The following is a 21,222-nucleotide window of genomic DNA, read 5'->3' as shown; positions in this document are numbered from 1 at the left end:
GGGTTTGTTTACTTTCCTCCTTTTACACTTCCCGCGCGCGGACCACTCTGACAACGCGACCTCGAGGAACGATGCATTAACAGCTGTCTCTGAAAAAAAAAAGCATTTTTGCAAGATTTCTCATGAAGACCGATGTCCCATTTTAACAGATGAGGGCAAGCTAAGCGAGCAGGCGATGAATAAAAGCTTCCCCATAGAACTACAGTGTGAGCTATACAAGTCAGTGGCATGGAATTTTAGCAGGTGGCGGGGAAACTCAACAATGAACCACGGACTTCGCCAAAGAACGCCAGAGCTAAACACGCGAAATACAACGGCCACTGCTAGAATGATTTTTAAATGAGTCACCTACAAATTTATTTCAGCTAGTACAAGGGTTAGTTTCTTCGGGAACACTGGTGTGTGGCTAGTGCTTGCCCCGTGAACAACCGCATAGAAGGATCAAAACGAAAATGACTTCACTTTGTCAGGCCGCCATTCAGTCAAGTGCTGCAAGGGAACCGCCTTAGAACTTTTTCCTCTGGTGGGCTACTACCCTAGATGTGCGATTGTACGAATTGGACCCCACTCCGCAACTAGACACCGTGCGTCTCTACCAGAGACCAAAGATGGGGTCTCACCCCAGCACCTGGTGACATAGAAGTCCCCCGTTGGTGGTGGCCTCGAATGGACTATCATCACATCCATCAGGCAATAAAGTCGCAATTTCTCCACCCTGTAATGTATATTGGGCCCACATATGAATGAATTATTGGGAGGCAAATGATTTTTTTGTAGTATCAGTACAATCAGTACGCCAAATCAGCGTTGTAGCGAGAACTTATAGCAAAGGCAAGAACGCCGTTAACGAAGTGGTCATTTACGTAGCGGACAGACTTGTAATGGAAAGGAGTTGCGCCGCAGACGATCGCTTTTTAGCGCTTCGTTTCCAACATGTGATAACAACGGCCGGTGAAAACGGTAGCTTTACGTGAAACAAAAATATCTTAGGTGCACAGAATAAGACACAGCTGTATGACTTGCATGGCTACAAAACTGTATGACTGCCGCAGAAAAACAGACCCAAAGCATTTAGAAGTACTATGGTGCACTCAGTTATACACTCTATACATTGTTCGTAGTAGGGATAGCATTAACCTGCTGGTGATTGTGGATCATAAGTATCGCTTTAGCGCCCCTGGACTCTGCCGTGAATAACATGTGTTTGGTGTTTCAAAGGTGTCGAAGATCGTCAGTAGTCCTCCTTTTTGACGCCCAAGTTGCCAGAATGAGCAACATATTAGTGCCAGCACTAATACCCCTTTCAAGCGGGCAAGTGCACTTACAGGCGCTGTCACTCGCTATAAATTCACTTTGTCAAATCTAAACGTCGCAAGTGGAGTGTCACTAGCGACTGTGAAGGCACAATATGTTTGCTGCATAAAAAGTACACATTTATTTCATTTTCTACAGCACTGTTTCAGAAAAATATTGCGTCATTATAGTGCAACAAATCTTTGTAGTGTTTGTTTGTTCATTGTTCAAAGCTGCCGGCACACCCCGCTTTATCGGTTTGTGATGTAGGAAGCGCCTAGATTTATCTCGATTGATCGCATCCCAGTGGAGTTGATTCTGCGTTGTTCCAGAATTTTCTAGCAACTTTCGAAGCTCGATCTCGAAAGTTTGCTATCAGCTTTAAAAAAATGGCTGAGGCTTTGCTAAGGTTAAGCCTAGTCAGATGCGAAGCATATTGATGGCTAGGCTTGGTAATACATGGCTTTCCTTGGTTGAATACTTGGTCATTTTAATACAACCACTAGAAGCCTTCGTCGTGGGGGAAGACAACGGCATGGCTACAGCGGAACGCCGACTAACCCCGAGACGCGCGTTGGGTGAGCGCCTGGATTGCCACGGAAGCCGCGTCCGCCTGCCCGGTGGAGTGAGCGTTTCACCTACACCGAGTGTGAACGCGCGTTCGAAATGCGCGGGAGTGTGACGTCACCATACCACGAGATTCACACGGCGTGCAACCGCAGCGACGGCACAAGTTGGAGCCCCGTCTGTCATCTCTCGTGACGTCCTTGTGTCACGTGGTGTGACGTCACCATACCACGTGGTCTGCACGGCGTGCAACCGAAGCGACGGCACGAGTTGGAGCCCCGTCTCTCATCTGTCGTGACGTCATTGTGTCACGTGGTGTGCACGGCGTGTAACCGTCACGAAGGGCTTGGGTTACCTATTGTAATATGCTTCGCATAAAAAGCACGGCCGAGAGCGGGAGGCATTTTGTTCGACGACCGCCGAGCTCGCCTGTTGCTACGCGGCCGCCAAGTCATTCAGTTCTTTGCGGGCGCAAGTCAGCCCAAATAAACAGTTTCGTTTAGAAACCATCCTCGCTGTTTTCCTGCTCGCCGGATTGCAGTAACCACCACGCAATAATAGCTACAAGCGGAGCAACAGAACAAAGGAACGCGATCAGATGCAACTACGCTGCACGCCGCCATCTTGTCTGTTGTCAAAATTCTGGATAGTCTTGGCTGGTCTTGGCTTTTCTTCTATTTCTTTTGTTATAAACTGTTGAAGCTCGTTTTGTTTGTGCTATCGCGTCGAACAGTTTAAGTTTGTTAGTTGTTTTTCGTCGACCTCTTCAAAAATTCCGCTAATTTCTTGCCTCGATGCTTTTTTGACTACGAGTGCACTTTGCCGCGAAGCCTGAAGCACCGCGAAGCCTGAAGTGTCACTCGAGATGCCGAAGCGCACTCCCCCTGAGTGCTTGACGGGGGTGTAAGACTGCGCGACCGAGCTTTTACACTAACACCAACTCTCATGAATGCCGCTGGACAGCTAACTGCAATCGATGTACCTGAAATAAATTTCTACTTTCATTTACCTGTGGCTAGGAAAATTATTGAAAATGCGTTCGGGAGGCTAAGGGCCAAGCTATGCTTCACTGCAAAAAGGATGGAGCCTACTGTGGGCGTTGCTGGCTTTGCAGCACGAGAATGCTGCGTGCTCAGTAACATTTGCGTGCTTCAGCTTGCAAATGTTACTGCGAGGTTCAGCAATCGAATGTTGCATTTCCACAGTCATCACGCTGAACAGAAACTCAAGCTGGAATTACAACCGCCATCACCAGAGCGCTTGTAGAATATTACAGCTGAAGAAACTGAACGTCCCAGTACCAAGGATCAGCAGCAGGAGTCTAGAACCCCATATCAGTTTTTATTTAAAAAGTTGAGAATTATATCTACAAGCGTCTCTTGCAACTTGATTGCCTTGTTACAACCATAAACCTCCATTTTTGTTGAGCAGGAGTGAACTGTTTTCACGCCACACGCTGTTCTTCGAGCATCCGTTGTTGGAAGTCAGCAGCAAAAGGATATCTTTGTTACCCTCGGACACATTCCCAATTGTCACTTGTGATGTTCCTGTTTCCCTGCGTACCGGTTTGGTCACGGTGGCTGCTTACCAGCTGAGGCGCTGGAGACTCAAATGTTGGCCACTCTTTTGGCATTTCGACTTTCACGTCTTCGTAACGCGGCGAGCTTTACTCCAGCATGACGAAAAAAACCTGCATTTCAAGAAGACACCAAAACGGATTAATCAGGTTTGTTCACATGTCAAGCAAAAATCGTAGTTTAGCAGCATTTACTTTACTACCTAGACAGCAGTCTCTCCGTAGGTTTGTGTTTATTTCCTCAATACACTTGCAGGAGAACCCCCTCTTCAGGGGTGGGCGTTTTTGTCTACAATTTACTGGTAAGATTCTTGAGCAGTCTCTCGTTGGTGTGCGCCTTTTATTCGAAAGCATCATATGGCTTATCGGCAGCGCAACCCGGCCTTGGCGTTGACGAGTAGCAGCGCTCCCAAAAATCCGAGTTGACATCATCGTCATATCAAAGGAAAATAAAATTTCTTCTGAAGTTAAGGGGAAACTGAACTTAGGTCGCCGCGGTGGCTCAGTGGCTATGGTGCTCGGCTGCTGGCCCGAAAGACGCGGGTTCGATCCCGGCCGCGGCGGCTGAATTTCTTTGGAGGAGAAATTCGAGGCCCGTGTACTGTGCGATGTCAGTGCACGTTAAAGAACCCCAGGTGGTCGAAATTTCCGGAGCCCTCCACTACGACGTCTCTCATAGCCTTAGTCGCTTTGGGACGTTAAACCCCATAAACCAAACCAAACCAAACTGAACCCAGAACCTTCATACTACGAGGCCACCGCACAGCCAATGGGGCAAAAAAGCGCTTTTTTCTGTTTATTAGGGCCACAAAAGCGCATTGCTTCTTGGCGAATACTGGTGAGGCTAATATATGCGTTGCTTTACGATCGAGTGTATGCTAATGAGTAGGTGTACCATTAGGAAAGAAGAAAATGTTTTTAAGAATTAAAAACACATAAAGAAACAATAAACAACCTTTTCGCATTAAAAGCTAGTAATGTTTATACAGAGTCTAGTGCTAAGCTCACAGAGTGCACAAAATACGTCCACATAGAAAACAAACTCTGTGAGGTTAGCCAGAGTGCGCCACCACAGCAGGATTGCACAGATTATTGCTTCGAAGAACGGCCGATGCTGCGTTTGGCATTATACATTGAAGTAGGGGCACCAAATTTTAGTTGCTCTTGCTCTTTTTATGGTGATGCGCACCTCGTTAGAAAACACAGACATCAGCGTTGATCGTTTTTTTTTCTCACAGCTATGTGTGTTTCGTTTTCAACAGCCACACGACGGCTGTCGCGTAAAAGACGCGTTCGTATCAAGTGATGCATACGAGAACTTCACTGTGGTCGCTGACTTCTTCGATTTAGTTCGCGTCATCTCTTACGCATAGGGGCTCAAGAGATTGAAGGGCGAAAATTGAACAAGCAGCGATTATGTCACAGATTTTGCACGCGTCACTTGACGTGAGCGCGTCTTGTACTTCACAGATACCAATCGGATAATGAAACCGAATCAAGTTCAGAATGATTCAGGGGTCGCCGGTGAATTCCACGTAGTGACAAGTGCATACCCGTGTCCAGCGCATCACTGCAACATAAAAGTTATGCGTTCGACAATTTGGTGTCTAACATTTTAACATTTAGTTGATTGGAACACAGAATGCAGTGGCCACTATTCGTTCCTTACTTCCTCTAGTGTGCCACTGTCGCTTGTGCTGCTCCCAGCCTCCTCTATTAACGAGGAGCCATGCACAGGAAGGGAGCTCAGAAACTTGTGCAGTTCTGAGAAAAAGAGGCAACCTGGTGGAGAAGACCCCATGGTGGATATATTAGGCACCTCCTGAAGAAGAAAAATGATAAAAGAGAGAAAACAAAAATTATATAGCAAATGAAACAAAATGCAAACAATCGCAGCAAAACCTTACCGATCGATGGAAATCGCAACCTGACGTTACAAAAACCTGTAGACACTTAGAGGTAACCATTCTCAGGCAACAACAATTGAGGTCTGCGATGTTTCTCATGTCTGGGAGCAGCACTTGCATTGGTGGTCCGAAAAAGAGCAGACCGCAGTTGCATCTGTACAAGTTAAACTGTGCCGCCGACTGAACTGTTCATATTTGTATTACCTGTTGCCGTGAGAGAAAACAGTGTAATGTGAAATATGCTTGCAAAGCGTATTATGCTACATTCCGAATGTGTTATGTCATTATGTTACGTGTTATTATGATCTGTTCACAGATAATTAGACCAGGCTGCACTGACGGCCTACACGGGTTGTAAATTTTCGGCGCTTGTGGCGATGAATTTTCTTTTATTGCGATCGACTCGGGCTGTAAAACGGTTTCACAGAAGCGGGGCTTCACCATGTCGTTCGCTTTAGGGAAGCAGCATGCAGCACTATTCCTGTGCACTGAAACACATTGAAAGCGAAACACTATGCCTCCTGACCTGTCGAAGCTGCAAAAACTGATGCGGTTTAAAGCACGCATCCGTGAACAATCAGTACTCATCACGGTCGATGCCTACGACAGAAACAACGTTGGAAGCTAGTGCCAATGCAACAGAAAAACCGACAGCTCTTTGTGCGTAACTTTAGCTGGGGACCACTCTCAGGCTGTTTGTACGCGCTGAGTTTGCTGCCGTGGTTTCCCTTTCCTGTTAGTCTGTCCCAGGGTCTGTACCATGTCGTGAACTTTCATTTTTGTGTGGAGAACGCCTGCCCATGTGAGCGCTTCTTCGATGCTGACGTACACATCTAATTGTGAAACTAACTATTACTGGTAGGTTCCGTAATTATTGAGAGGCGTGTAGTTCACCATAAGTAATATGCATGCCAGTTTTTAGAATTTCGAAAATGCGGTTACCATCGGTGCTGTGGCCCAACGAATTTTGGCTATTTCGACGAGTTACGTGCACTGGAGAGGTTGATTTGCCGGCAAGGTTCTCGAAGGCGCATGTATTTTGGCGCTAGGCTGCCAAAATTTGTTGGGCCGCAGCTCCGAGGGTAGCCGCGTTTTCGAAATTTAAAAACTTAAACGGATGTTACTTACGGTGGGCTACACGCCTCTAGCTAAGGAACTTAATAGTACTAGTTAAAAAAGTTAAGTATTCAATATTAGTTAACCAGCCTGCTAGTTAGTACGCATTAGCTGTATTATGATGCACTACACCGCTGACAATGTTATGCCGAAAAAAGAGCTCTTTCTAACAAAAAGAGCCTATTATTAAAAAATTTTGTAAAGTCATAGGTGAAATACCCCGCATAGCAAACAGATTTTTCTTAGCTCCTTATATTTTGAGCATACAAAGAAAACAAGGTTTATTGTGGGAGTCTCTTTGCCAGCGTGTCGGTTAGTTTTGCTTCATGAATAGGAAGCCGTGCGAAATGTCTGTCTTTAATGCGCAGACGTCATGATATCGCTTCCATGAAGCATTCTTGGGGTCACATGACGTCCATTTATTTGAGGATCGGCATTACTGTATGGAGTGAGCTGTTGACTTCATTTTCCTAATTTGTCGGCCGTTGGCTTCTTATCTGCTGTTTTACTAACTCCCCGAAATAATTGGAAATCATGGTCACTTTCTGAATTTTTTTGCTAGCGTTGCACACACATCACCTGTTTCATTCCCAGTGATGCTAATGCGGCTGGTGGCAAAGCTTAATTTAACTACTTTTTCTTCTATTCTGGTTGTTGTATTGTGAACTATTTCTGTTATTAAGCATTTCTGGGGTGTAGTGCTTTTAGTATGCTTAGTAGTACGTACGAGGGGGTACCCAAAAGAAACCGGACTAAATTTTTTGGTCGGCAAAGCTTCTGTGGTACCGCGTTTTGCCACTAGGAGCGCATAGAACGAACATTCCAGAGTCAGTAAGCCGAGTGCCGTCGTTGAAGGAGGTTAGACTAGTTTAGGCAGAGTTTTAGAGTGACGACTGTTTTGTGTGAACGTCGTTTTTGCAATGGCTGATTTTCGTGAACAGCGTGCGCCGGTGAAATTCTGATTTTTGCTCGGAAAAAGTTGAATGGAAACTCTTGAAATATTAAGAAAGACGTACAAGGACGATGCTATGGGGACAACTCAAGTGTTCCTGAATCGAATCCTGAATCAAAGCAACAATCATGCCAATGGAAAACTTCAAATTCACCTCGCCCCAAGAAAGCTCGTCAGGTGAAACCAAACCTCAAAACAATGCTGATTTGTTTTTTCGACGTAAGAGGAGTCGCCCATTGAGAATTTGTTCCGCAGGGTCAGAGAGTTAGCCAGGCTTTCTACTTGGATGTTTTGAAAAGATTGGGCAACAGTGTGCGGTGGAAGCGGCCAGATTTGTGGCGGTCGGGTGACTGGTTTTTCCATCATGGCAATGCCCCTGCTCACATAGCCCTGTCTCTACGACAATTTTGGACCAAAAATGGCATGACCCCTATTCCTCAACCCTCATACTCTCCCGACCTTGCCCTGTGCTACTTTCTTTGTTTCCTGGAATGAAAAAATAGGTGAATGGAAAGCGTTTCGCTGATGTTGCTGAGGTGAAGAAAAAAACGACGGAGGCGCTGTCAAGCATCACAAAAGATGAATTTAAAAAATGTTTTGAAAAATGGAATGAAAGATTCGACAAGCGTATCATTGCAAGTGGGGAATACTTTGAAGGAGATTGAAGGTCTTTGCTTAAAATGTGAACAAATAAGTTCAAACAAAAATAAGTCCGGTTTCTTTTGGGTACCCCCTCGTATATGTAATGCTGCTTTCAGTATCAGCATGTATTATTTTCCCGTCAGCAACTTCAACTGCAGTGCATTCGACCGTGAAAATTGACACACATTGCGGTAGTTGTGTTAGTTTCTCCCTGATGCACTGCAGTCCCAATAGTACGAGGCGTATAAAATGCGGTGAAATCCTCATGTTTCCTTTCAATTCTTCATGTTAGGAATTCTTGTGCACTGTGTTTTAGTGGGTTAGAGCTGCAAGCCGGTATTGTTGGTAGCTAGGCTTGTTTCTTGTGAAATTATGTTAGAGTGAAGCCTCGTATTGTAGGGGATGCCCGGTGGAGGCGGATGAAGATTTTTTTTTATTTTTGGTAATATGGCTTCTAAGGCTCTATCAGAGCACCAACAGAACCCCGGCCTATACATCTGACTTGGATTCGGTACGTGCAACTCTATAAGAAAAATCTATATCTACGCACCTCTATATGGAGTCCTTTCCCTTACATGCGTTTACCGAAGGGGTAAACCGGCGGCGAGGTAATCTGCACGATATATACTTGTGCTCCATGCGCCATCTTTTCCCATAATAAGCAATGGACCGTAAATATTTGTTTAAATGTGATCAAAGCTCCCGTACCGGGCGCCGAAGCCTCCATACTTTTATACTTCACTTTTTTATGCTCTTTGCGAATGGGTCTTTTTCCACAAGCAAAAAATACAAACACTGAAAAAACTGAGAAAAATTTAGGGGTATAAATTGGACTGACACGATGGAAGTGCTATACAGTTTTTTCTTCCAGTCGCTAATCTACTCTAATTCTTATGCTATTCCATTTATTGTATTCTTAATCCATTATCACTACGTTAATATTCGTTATCGCTTCTTTTATTCATTTTTCTGACTAAATCGTAGTTCGATTTGTGCTTAGTCATTCTTAATCCCGCGTCTCTCTCCTCCTCCTACAAGGGAAGAGAAGGGACGGGGCGGAGTGGACTGGGGTTAGGTTGAGAGAGGGAAATCCTCCTGAACTCAGCGTGCCACGGTTGGCTGGTTCAGGCTTCATACAGACGCCGACGCAGGGCAGTCTTAACGCGACAACGTTAGAGCAGACGTTCGGAGGAAAAGCCGTGCGCATTGTCAGGCTAATTCAGGATTGGTGGACAGGATTGTGACGTTCCACTTTGAGCATAAGAATGAAAATCCTTACAGCTGAGGGTTAAATTGTTGCTTTGAGGTCGTAGCATGACTGAAAAGCCATCATGGCATATCAGGATATAAAGTAAATAATTACGATGAAAAATGGGGGCTTATTAGCTGGGAATCGAAACCATGACCCTTGGTTTGCGGTCAGAGACGCCAGCCCTAAGCGGTTGTGGCACCTTTTTTTTCTCGTTATTGCATGTAAGTACAAAACTAATAGGTTTCTAGCCTTACTTAACCAGGTCACATCCAGCGGATCCGTCACGAATGCTCACACAACTACCTTGGCATCACTTTGCCCGCACATCACAATTCCGCGATGCAGACACGTACTATAGGGAGCAAAAATAACGTACCCCTGCCAGCGCGTGTCGATCCGCGCCAGACTGCATGCGAGTGCCGCCTGACGAAGCACTTCTGGTGCCGAGACTAGCGCAGTGGCGCGCGCCCATATTGTGGAGTGCTTCGTCAGGCAGAGCTCGCATGCAGTTCAGCGCGGATCGGCACGCGCTGGCAGAGGTCCGTTATTTTTTGCTCCCGATAATGCAGCCTTTGACAATGTAACGAAGCAGCCGCGACGGCAACGGGAGCGGGCTCTGAGTCGATCGGTGGCGCTGCGGTTCCCGGCTCTAGCCGCTGCTCCCCGGCTGCCAGTAAAAACTTGGTGACGTAAGACCACACTCTCGCCCTCGTTCCTTGGATGATAAGGAGTACTCAGGTAGTATGTGCGGCGAGCAATTCCGCGCCTCTGTAGTGCTGATACTGAGCGAGTTTACACTCGCAGCCGAGGAGAAGGGTCCAGCGACAAAGATAGCAGCGCCGTCTTTCGGCTCTGGCCACTCCGGTCGCCGGCGCGGCTGCTGGGTTCCTCCTGGCAGAGCCGGTACACCTAGTAGAGGCAGCTGGACAGGAGGTGGGACTTGCAGAGCATATACCCTCGCACCAGGTGAAACTGTTGTTTGAACGTCGTGAACGATCAACGTGGTGGCTCTACGTGGCTCTCTCTCAAACGGGGCTACTACAGGCTACACACTGCCATGAGCACAAAAAGATCGCATGGAACCTTAAACCATACAGGCAGATACTACATTCGACTTTGTTAAAGGCAGACATTGTCTGTTTTCTGGTATATAATGCGGTCAAGTATGAGCTCAGAAGTATTCTAATGAGTGTTTGTAATCAGAGAAAAGCTCAAGAGGGAGCTCAAGTGTTCCCTCTAATTTTCGCTTTCGTGGCTTTCTTAGCGCCACCGCATTAAAACAAACGTGCTCTTAGGGCTGTTGAAGTCATGCGCATTTTATTCGGGATAAACAAAGCACAACTCTTAGTCGGTGACCATCTCTTCGCCTACAGCTTACTATGCCTCTGAAACCTAATTAAGAAGGCAGTAGGAGCAGCGCGGTAATGTGCCGTGGGTAAACTTACCAACACATGTCGAGTGGTGCATTATGTCGCCCTTGACATTGCCGGAAAAATACTTGCTGTATATTATCCGCTAGCTAGCTGCCACGTGTCGTCTCGTCTGCACGAAAAGCGTGTTACTTTGTGTACGCTTTGTCTGGCGAGCCGCATTACGATAGGGAAATGAAAGCCTTTATAGGAAAACAGCGCTGAAATGATCTGAAAGCGGATTTTCCTTAATTCTCCGACCGCCTGAATCCATCTCTGCAGAGGTCTTTTTCTTGCGGCCGCGACGGAAGCAAGTAAAAAAAAGACGTTTTTTTGTTTCGTAGCCTTTTCAATGTGGGAATTGCAAACATCGCAGTCTATCTTGGGAATCATTGTTTTTATGGTCGCCCGTCCTCACTTCTAGCCGCGGTAAGGACCTTTGCAACAGAAATGACGCGCAAGGAAAACGGCGTCGCAAGACGTTTCATTACATTTGACAGTCTGAGAAAGTGTCATTTGGACAAATGATTAGAATTTAACGGGCTCAGCTATCTGAAATTTTGTTGCTGAGCCAGTAGATTTTATTCATTTCGAAGTTTTATCTTCTGTTTTTTTAATATTTAGTTAGGCTGCTTTCAAGACAGCTTGAGAGGGCCAGTCGCAAACCTCCAGTGAGCAGTTTTCTACCGATTTCAATAGGCATTGAAAAATACCATGTGGCACCGGCGATCCCCATTGAGATGTATGCCGATTGACTCAATAAATTTTAAATATGTGAAGCAGTTAATGAAGTAAATTTAGGTGGTTAAAATGGCAGTTCCGCAGACTATCACATGTAACCTAACCTATGCTGCTGATGAAGAAATTCGAACTTCAAGGTTTCCGAAGAGCTGATCCAATATCCTGAATGAAACAGTGCACGTTAAAACCTGCTCGAAATGAACCGAATACAACCTCATGTCGGATGCAGACCACCTCACATCGAGCTCCCTGCAATCTGCCCCAACTGGCTGGAAATTTTGCTCATCGCCTCAAAATACCTTCAGCATCATCTCCGGCAAGTTCGCAGCTTTCGCCCAACACCCATATTTTGGGTATCGGACCTTTTTTCACCACGGAGAGCTCTTTTGAAAATACGAAGAGGCAGACGCCGCGGTAAGCCTACCGCCGACGCCGCGTCCGCCACTCCATATTCTATGCAGGCGATGGAAGTCGCCGAAGACGGCGTTGCGCCGGACACCATTCTGAGCTCATCACAAGCCTTGCCTGCTCCCGCATTGCTACCCAACATCTCTCCACTTCAAGACATAGAAGAATACCCCACCCCATTCACCACCGTTGTGTACGGCCGCCGCACCCGCAAGATCCTGAGCCACCCCGTCATCGCCACACGCTCATCTCAGTTGGCTTTCACCTGTCTGCCTAACTCATAGCTGCACCGGTGAATCATATCTTCCACCTTATCACGTCCGCCGCCCGCCTCACTGACCATGCGCGAGCGGAAAATACTGCCAACATCCGTCTGGACCAAACGCTTCTAATTCCTCGGACTAACTCCAACGACACCGCGACACGCCTTCCTGGCGTTTCATCCGTCTGCGGCGTCTCAGCGGTCTTCGGCGGCTCATCGGGCCCCGACGTCTCATCGGATACTGGCGTCTCATCAGAAGCTGGCGTTTCATCACTCTCTACCTCGACTCTTCACCATCTAGCCCCGTACGAGCTCACTCCCGCAAACTCAGCCTGGGGAATACTCAGGATCGACCGCAGTGGGCTCACTCACTCCCAACTCTTGGCTGGCATCTCTTCCCGGACCCACACTATCATCGGGGCAAGGATGATGGGGTCCACAAACACCGTCATGGTTACGTTTGAGGGCCGCACCGTCCCACGAACAATCTATTTTGAACAAATAGCGTACCGCTGCTACCCACACCGCCCCCGGGCATTGTGTTGCCTTCGCTGCCTTCAGTATGGGCACCGACAGTTCCAATGCCCTTCCAGCCAAGCCCTCTGCCTTACCTGTACCACCACCGTTCTCCACCCGAACGCTGCCCGTCCCTGTGCCCCATGGTGCCTGTAGTGTCAAAAGGACCACGTTACCTTCGCCGACACCTGCCCTGTCCGCAAGCAGCAGGACGAAGCCCGAGCACAGCCCTCTACAAAGGCAAGACCTCGTGACCCACGGCCAAGCCACCTCTCGGGCAACATCCCTGATATCCCCGCAACCACTCCAAACCACTCCTCTCGCCAGAAGCTTCCCTTCCCCATTCGCACTGGCACCACCAAGACCTATGCAGATGTCCTGCAAGAACCTTCACGACCAACAACGCAATGCTCCCTAACGCCCAAACTACCGACCACTGCAGAACTAAGCCTGCTCCCAGAACCTGTCTCCCACCAGAGCCCAGTCTCCAGTACAAATGCCGCCAGCGTCCTGAGCCAGGAAACACCAGTCTCGCGACCGAATCCAGGTGGGCCACTTCCCACTCCTTCAACGCAACTCCACTACCCGCACCGGCACACTCCCTCACCCCCACACAACAGCCCGATACCCTAGCCAAGCTTCGACTCGACACGCAGGCCCTTGAGACACGCATCAACCACCTCGCCTCCTTCTTTGAAACCATACCACGACAAGAATCCCTGGAACAACAAATGAAGGCTCAAACACTGCAGATAACTCAGCCCACAGCTCCAGTCACTACACTCTCCAACGCCGCCGCCAAGCAGGCGGAATTCATAGAAAAAATCCAACATACACTCACAGCCCTCTCCTCACCATCTGACTCCCCACTCCTCAAAAAGAAAAAAGCCCTGTGGCCGTCTTCAGAGCCCCAACCCCGAGGACATATCAGACTATGACACACCCCCCATTCCATAGCTTTTTCCAGTGGAACTGCTGATGCATGCGCACGGCACGTACGCCCATTTCCCAACATTTACTCACCCTTCCCCACCCCCCTCTGGTCTCCTACTCCAGGAAACCAGAGGTGAACGCAACCTCCCAGGATACAGAGCGATTCATGCGAGCTTTACGGATCGAACAACACTGGTCTCAACATATATCCGGAGAGACCTCAAATTCTCAGTCCTCCAAATTCCTGATATACTCACACAGCATCTAGTTGCCATCGAACTCTTCCTCGTACCTAAATCCCGTACCACCATTATCGTTTTACTTCTACAACCCCCCCAAACAACATTCTCTCCTACCTCACCTTTTCGGCTTCCTCCAAACCATAACTTCCCCGCTGCTGGTGGCAGGCGACTTAAACGCACCACACACACAGTGGGGCTACAGAACCACACACAAAGTAGGACGCTTACTTCACAATCACATATACTCTCGACACTACTCCTTGCTGAATGACGTTTTACGCCCCACTGGACAGGGTTCATTCTATCACAGAGACACCACACCCGACCTGACCTTCACTCCACACATTCCACATGTTACTTGGCACAATACTGACACATACCTACTCAGTGACCATTCCATCCTTGTTATCAACATACCCATAAAACACCCCTGACGCAGGGCGAATGTGCGACATACTTCGTGGTCAGACTTTCGACGGTTCTTACCCCCACCCCCGTCTCACCCCACCGACTACACTTCACGGGTCGCTGATCTAATAACCACCCAGTGGCGGGCCATACGTGAAATTTCCAATCCTACCCCCCGTGAAAACCCTGAGCCTCATGTTCTACGACTGTGGAAGCGGAGAAAACGTCTCCAACGCGCATTAGCTACACAACCACACAACACACAGCTCCGCGACAAAATACAAGAACTCCGCCACAACATTATCTCCCACTGCAAGACACTCGACACCGAACACTGGACACGAACATGCGACCGCTTAGACGGAACTTTACATCAAAAATCATCCTCATACCTTCTCCGCTCCCTTCTCGGACCTCAAACTCATCCCACACCCACTCTCGAACGCCTCTTCGCCTCCCATACTCCAACAGAGATTTTCACTAACCTCCAACAACTTTATTTTCCACCCTCACAATCGTCTATAAACTCACCATATCATGGCCCAGCCCATCCCGCACTAGACGTCTCCTTCACGCGCACAGAACTTGACACAGCACTCGCACGTTGTAACACACACTCTGCCCCCGGTGCAGATAAAATCACATACACAACTCTCAAGAACCTTCCTCCCGAAGTCCAAACATTTCTCCTTACGGTCATAAACGACGCCTGGTCTTCTGGCACCCTGCCAGTGGTCTGGACATCGTCCCTGGTCTCATTCATACAGAAACCCAATTCAACCCTCCACCATCAATAACCTCCGTCCTATTTCCCTCACCTCCTGCGCGGGCAAGCTCATGGAGCACATGGTGCTTGCCGGCCTCACTTCCCATCTTCAGGCCACCGACTATCTCCCCCCCCCCCCCCACCCTCATTGGGTTTCACCGAGCACTATCCACCCAAGACCTTTTCCTTCTCCTTCAACACACCTTCTTTAACACAAATGCTCCAGACGCTGCGCAGGTCAAAGCCTTAGTAACAGTTGACATACGCAATGCTTTCGACTACATATCACACGACCACATCCTCACCATACTAGCTGACACGCAATGCGGACACATGTACAACTACATAAGAGCTTTCCTCTCCCACCGCTCCGCTCGTATCCGCTATCTCGACAAACTGTCTCACCCCATTCCACTCACTCGTGGCACTCCACAGGGTACCGTCCTCTCTCCCATTCTATTTAAGCTAGGCATGGTCCCGCTCGCCCGGGCCCTAGCCGATATTCCCGACTTTAATTTCCTCTTCTATGCAGAAGATCTCACCTTGTGGGTCACCACCGGCTCACCGGGAAAGGTCCAAAGTACACTCCAACAGGCACTTAACACCATTTCCACACACATCTCCCAAGCGGGCCGGCAACCCGCTCCGTAGAAATCTGAACTTCTACTCATAACACGCAGTAAATATCAACGTACGATGAACCTCTCCATCTCCCTCACCCTCACCGGACAGCGCATCCCCCGCGTAGACTCTTGTCGCATCCTGGGTATGCCACTGACCTCCGACACTTTCACCTCTGCCATCAATCAGTCCATACGCACATGCCAGTCAATCACACACTTACTCCGCCGCGTAGTCTTAAAACATGCCGGCCTCTCCGAGACACATGCCAGCTGCCGTGCTCAAGCGCTGGCCCTCGACAAATTTTTATACTATATCCCTTACTGCCCCCTTACAAGTACACAGCAAGACAAACTAATCCGGGCCCTCAATATACTATACAAAGCAACACTAGGGCTCCCCCCTAAGGCTTCTACAGACACCCTGTAGAGAACAGGCCTTTTCCATCCCCTTCCAGCCCTCCTAAACCTGCACCGAGAGGGACAAATCATCCGCCTTTCCAATTCATCAGCTGGGCGGTGGATACTATTACAGACTCCCTACGCACCCATCTTTTTCCCAGACCCACCGCAGTCTCCGATCTACCTGCCTAACCTCCGCCTCGCGTCCATTCCACGCAACATGTCCGCACACACACACGCAGGCCGCCGCCAGGTATACGCATACAACCACAAGCCACCCTTGGACGCTACGGCGGTGGCCTACACAGACGCCTGTCTCACGGAAACCGTGGGCTCCACTGACAAGAGTTGACGCAGCAAGGCACCTTCAACTGCTCGCCCGAAACCTGACTGTAACGTCGTGGTCTGCCCCTGGAGGTTGGACACCCCGCTCGCATCACTTCAACCTCTTGCTCCAACATCATATACCATTCGGCCTCCCCCGCGGTGATACTACGCTGTTGTGCCGCCTGTGGCTGGGAGTGGCGTTCACAAACGCCTATTCCCATCTCATTGCAATGGCTGACTCTCCTGCGTGTGACCAGTGCGGTTGTGACGAAACGATCAGCCACCTCCTCTGTGACTGCCCTCGTTTTGAGCGAGAGCGCGGTTTCCTAAGTGCTTCTCTGCTCCGCTTGGACTCGCGTCCTTTAACAGAGTCTAACGTTCTGGGGCCTTGGACACAACCTTCCAGACAACGGAAAGCGGTGAAAGCGCTCCTGAATTTCTTAAGGGACTCGGGGTTGCATTCCCGCCTATAATCTTTAAGTTTTCAGTGCGCGCCCTCTGTCCCTGTGACATAGTGGTCGCTGGACACTTAGAAAACTCATTTCCTTGCCGCTCTTTTTCCTTTTTTCCGCTTTGTTCCCCTCCCCAAGTGTAGGGTAGCCAACTGGGCATCGCCTGGTTAACCTCCCTGCCTTTCCGTCCTTTTCTCTCTCTCTCTTCCTCCACCCCTGCCTCTCTACAACCAGCACTCACACAACTGGTCCGTACACCTCCGCACCCTCCACGCTCGCCCTAGAAATACACGGGATCGCCGATGCCATCACACACTTTGTCACCCTACCCCCCGCCCCCCAGTGCGTTGTCTATACAGACTCGCAGGCAGCTCTGCGTGCCTTCCATGAAAGAGCCCTCCCTTTCCCTACCCGATCAGCCTTAGATGCCGCCCTCTTAGCATTAAGCTTACGACCGGTGACCCTTCGGTGGATCCCTGGTCACATGGGCACCCCGGCAATGAGCTGGCTCACCAGCTTGCCTGCGAAACTATTAACCGGGCGCCGGGGATCCCATGGACGAGCCCACCGACGGAGCAGGCAGTCAGGGCTTTAAGACACACTGTGGACGAATACTACACGCAGAAAAAATTGGACGTAGCTGATTTACTACCACCACACCCTTCCTTATCGATCCGTGAAGCTCGCATTGTTCGCCGAATACAGTTCAATCTCCTACGTACACCAACCAAACTTTACCTGTACCGGCACACTTCCACACCTCAGTTCCAAAACTGTCCACACACATATGCAGACATAGAACACTGCCTTACTCAGTGCCACGTAGCCTTCCAGTCCCCTGCCTATCCTTTCCCGCCACCCCCACCGTGGCCCATCTGGCTTGCCTCCCGGGACCTGAACCTGCAACGCGCCCTCGTCACCTTGGCCCAGGACCTATTGAACGCCTAACATAAAGGCTGTTAACAAAAAGTGTCACACCACACCATGTGTTCGAAAAGGTTTCGAACAATAAACCCTAAGTTCGAAAAGCGCGCAGTAGTTTTTTTTTTTTTTCGAAGATTGTTTTTCTAAAACAAGGCCGTTCGATGCCGCATAGCATGTTGCGCCGTTCCATCTGCGCGGAAAGAAGCGTTCAAGACCGAGATGCAGTCCACTCGAGTGACAGCGTTCATGATGCTTATACTTGTTTCGTCCAAGACTGGGAGACGCGGCAGGTTTCAGCCAGGTTCAGCAAAATCCGTCTTCAGGCCCGTTATCGGAGGCGGTGGCTCATAACTTTTCTCCCGCTCGTCTACGCAGATGCTGCGCTAATTTTTCTGCTGATGGCATTAGTCGCAAGATACAATTTCCCGGAGTGCATGACATCATTCTCACAAAGTTCACAATATACTGACTTTGTGTTCTGTGTACAATAGCGGAGATCATTGCTGCGTCTTTAGAGGACGAAAACTTTAACTGGATGAGTTTGAGGGACGCCGTTGCGCTTCGCTGCTTCGCACGTATAATCGACTTGGGCTAGCATTCGAGAAAATAGCGACTAATCACATAAAGTTTCGACTGTAGTTCTCCATAAAGTCAAAAATGAAATTGCAATACGGAAACGTGTCAGGCAAGCAGATACGATCTCGCCAATGCTATTCACCGCCGACTTACAGGAGGTATTCCGGGGCCTGAAATGGAAAGAGTTGGGGATAAGAGTTGATGGAGAATACGTCAGTAATTTGTGATTCGCTGATGACATTGCCTTGCTAAGTCACTCAGGACAAGAACTACAAAGCATGATGAATGAGTTAGACGGGCAGAGCAGAACGGTGGGGCTAAAAATTAACATGCAGAAAACCAAAGTAATGTTCAACAACCTATGAAGGGAGCAGCAGTTCGCAGTTCGTAGCGAGGTGCTGGAAGTAGTAAGAAAATATGTCTATTTAGGGCAGGTAGTGACCGCTGATCCGGATCATGAGAGGGAAATAACTAGAAGAATAAGAATGGGGTGGAGCGCATATGGTAGGCTTTCTCAGATCATGAATGGCAGTTTGCCAATATCCCTCAAGAGAAAACTGTACAACAGCTGTATTTTACCGGTACTCACCTATGGGGCAGAAACGTGGAGGCTAACAAAGAGGGTTCAGCTTAAGTTAAGAACAACGCAGCGAGCTATGGAATGAAAAATGATAGGTGTAACGTTAAGAGATCGGAAGAGGGCGGAGTGGGTGAGAGAAGAAACGCGGGTTAATGATATCCTAGTTGAAATCAAGAGGAAAAAATGGGCTTGGGCAAGGCATGTAATGCGAAGGCAAGATAACTGCTGGTCCTTAAGGGTAACGGAGTGGATTCCAAGAGAAGGCAAACGTAGCAGGGGACGGCAGAAAGTTGGGTGGGCGGATGAGATAAAGAAGTTTGCGGGGATGCAGTGGCCGCAACTGGAAAAGGACAGGGTTAATTGTAGAGACATGGGAGAGGCCTTTGCCCTGCAGTGGGTGTAGTCAGGCTGATGATGATGATGATGACAAAGTTTCGATTCTGAGTCGATTCAATTCTTTAGTTTTTGAAAAAGTACTATTCGGACGCCAATATGTTTTTCTTGGTAAAGTTGTTCCCGCTCCTAGAAGTGTGGACGGGGAAATTCCAATTCCCGTGTGACAGGGATATATAAGTTACTTACTCGTAGGTGTATAGAAAACAAAGCTATCTAATAAAACTAAACTTGCTGCTCTTAGCAAAAAGCGCAAAACAACGAAGGGCGACGAGAGAACAAATACACTACAAGCCTAGACAAGGAACAATTTACAAAGCAATCAGTACATACAGAACCATTCGATGTTATGTGAAATCTGGAGGGTTGGGACCACTGGATGCTGAAACCAGAGTGAAGGAGTTATGAGAAATTTTGAAAACTTGCACTCCTCAGAAATTCCGTTTACAGGGTTGGCAGAAAGGTAACCATTCTTTGCTTGTAACCATTCATAAAAAATTCACTCACCGATTACTGAATGCTCCATTTTCTGTTGGCCTGGAGCTCGCCCTGGCTGTGCAGCATCAGCTGATAATAAAGAAGGACGCTTTTCTGTAGCTTACATTTGCTAGAACAGACAGCCTTTGTTCCATAATGAATAAACTAAAGCTTCACTACAAGGCTGTATACTGAGCTCACCCATCAGCGGATGCTCTGCTGCTAGAGCTGGCCCAGTTAGTACAGTAAATATACAACAGTGCATTTCAATAAGTTATAACGGTTTTAGCAGACAAATTTTGGCTCACACCAAATCACTAGAGCTTACAGCAACGCAATAGCTTTCAACTCACCAGTCACTAGGTACCTTACTTCTCCAGATGCCTGTGGAGTCAGGTGTTGTGCTGGTAAACGAACACAGAATGATGCCCTTGAGTACATTAAATCGTTGCATAAGCATATTGAAATGACCACTGAAAAATGGTCTGGTTGGGGTGTGCGCGCGCATGCACGCACGCTTTATTGAGCACGTTGCTTTACATATGAAGTGCCAAAAAAAAACTCACCTTACACTCACTGAAACTTCGGCGCTGGCAGTAGGTTCCCAAGTGTCTGTGCGCGGTATAATTGAAGCACTAGTTTTACTATACACTGTTGTACGTCCAGAAAATGCGTTAAACCTTCAAGCTGACCTGACTTAGATCTGCCTAGCTGCCACATCCTCTGAGACTGTTTACCAGAAGATGCAGCTTGATTGAGCCAGCTCGATTTTTGAGATCCCGAGTTACAGTTACGTATGTGTTACGAAATATTCTGGCGTAAAATATAACAAAAGGTTCGAACTATCCCATTCAGTTGGAGTACGAGGTTACAATTTGCAATGGAGATCAGCTGTATCACATAACTCTGCACCACAGTAAGTCTTCAAATAATTTTAATCATTTGCCTTTTCCCAGTATGTTAAATGTGGCACTGTGAGTAAAAGAAAGTTGTCAAAAATGGCAACTTTTCAGTACCCAAGATAGGCTTTGCAATTTTAAAAGCCAGCATTCCTTGTGACTTTCAAGAAAATAGCCTAAACACTCCTTCTTAATGTTTGTGAAAAGGCAACACAATATGGACAACTTTTTGCCCTGCCAGCACCCACTGTAAAGAAATGCATTATACATACCAGAACCACAATGGTCCACAGCAGGCGCGGTGTTTTCTTTTGGCTGCTTTCCCACTGTTGAGTTTCAAAATTTTTTAACAAACTGGAAGCTTCTATGCCTCAATAAAAGGCTACGCATTAGTGAAGCAGCTTGTAGAACAGCAGCAAAAGTTGCAAAAACAAAGTAAAAATAACCACGAAACTTTACTTACTGCTTAGGATTATGGAGTTTATAAGCACCTGCTGTGCCCGAACTTGTTCTTCCGAGAAAGATTGATCCTCCCGCAGCTCTCTGCAGAATGCCTTAATGCGTCTGCTCTTATTTGCCGCA

At 48.0% G+C, this 21,222-nt stretch overlaps 2 long non-coding RNA genes across 2 annotated transcripts; both read right to left on the bottom strand.

Annotated features, from left to right (window-relative positions):
• Nucleotides 1-3,167: 3,167 nt before the first annotated feature.
• On the bottom strand, nt 3,168-5,138 carry LOC149334275 (uncharacterized). Its single transcript, XR_016284999.1, has 2 exons — nt 5,106-5,138; nt 3,168-3,550 (listed from the first exon to the last, which is right to left on the bottom strand). It is a non-coding gene; the product is annotated as an uncharacterized LOC149334275 (long non-coding RNA).
• On the bottom strand, nt 5,127-19,935 carry LOC149334274 (uncharacterized). Its single transcript, XR_016284998.1, has 3 exons — nt 19,772-19,935; nt 19,598-19,646; nt 5,127-5,258 (listed from the first exon to the last, which is right to left on the bottom strand). It is a non-coding gene; the product is annotated as an uncharacterized LOC149334274 (long non-coding RNA).
• Between the last annotated feature and the right edge of the window lie 1,287 nt (nt 19,936-21,222).

The sequence above is a fragment of the Amblyomma mixtum genome, chromosome 8 (genome assembly GCF_055824585.1).
Source record: "Amblyomma mixtum isolate Tamu chromosome 8, ASM5582458v1, whole genome shotgun sequence".
NCBI lineage: Eukaryota > Metazoa > Arthropoda > Arachnida > Ixodida > Ixodidae > Amblyomma > Amblyomma mixtum.
The sequence above is the reverse complement of the archived record's forward strand: the minus strand, read 5'-3'. Positions and strand labels throughout refer to the sequence as shown.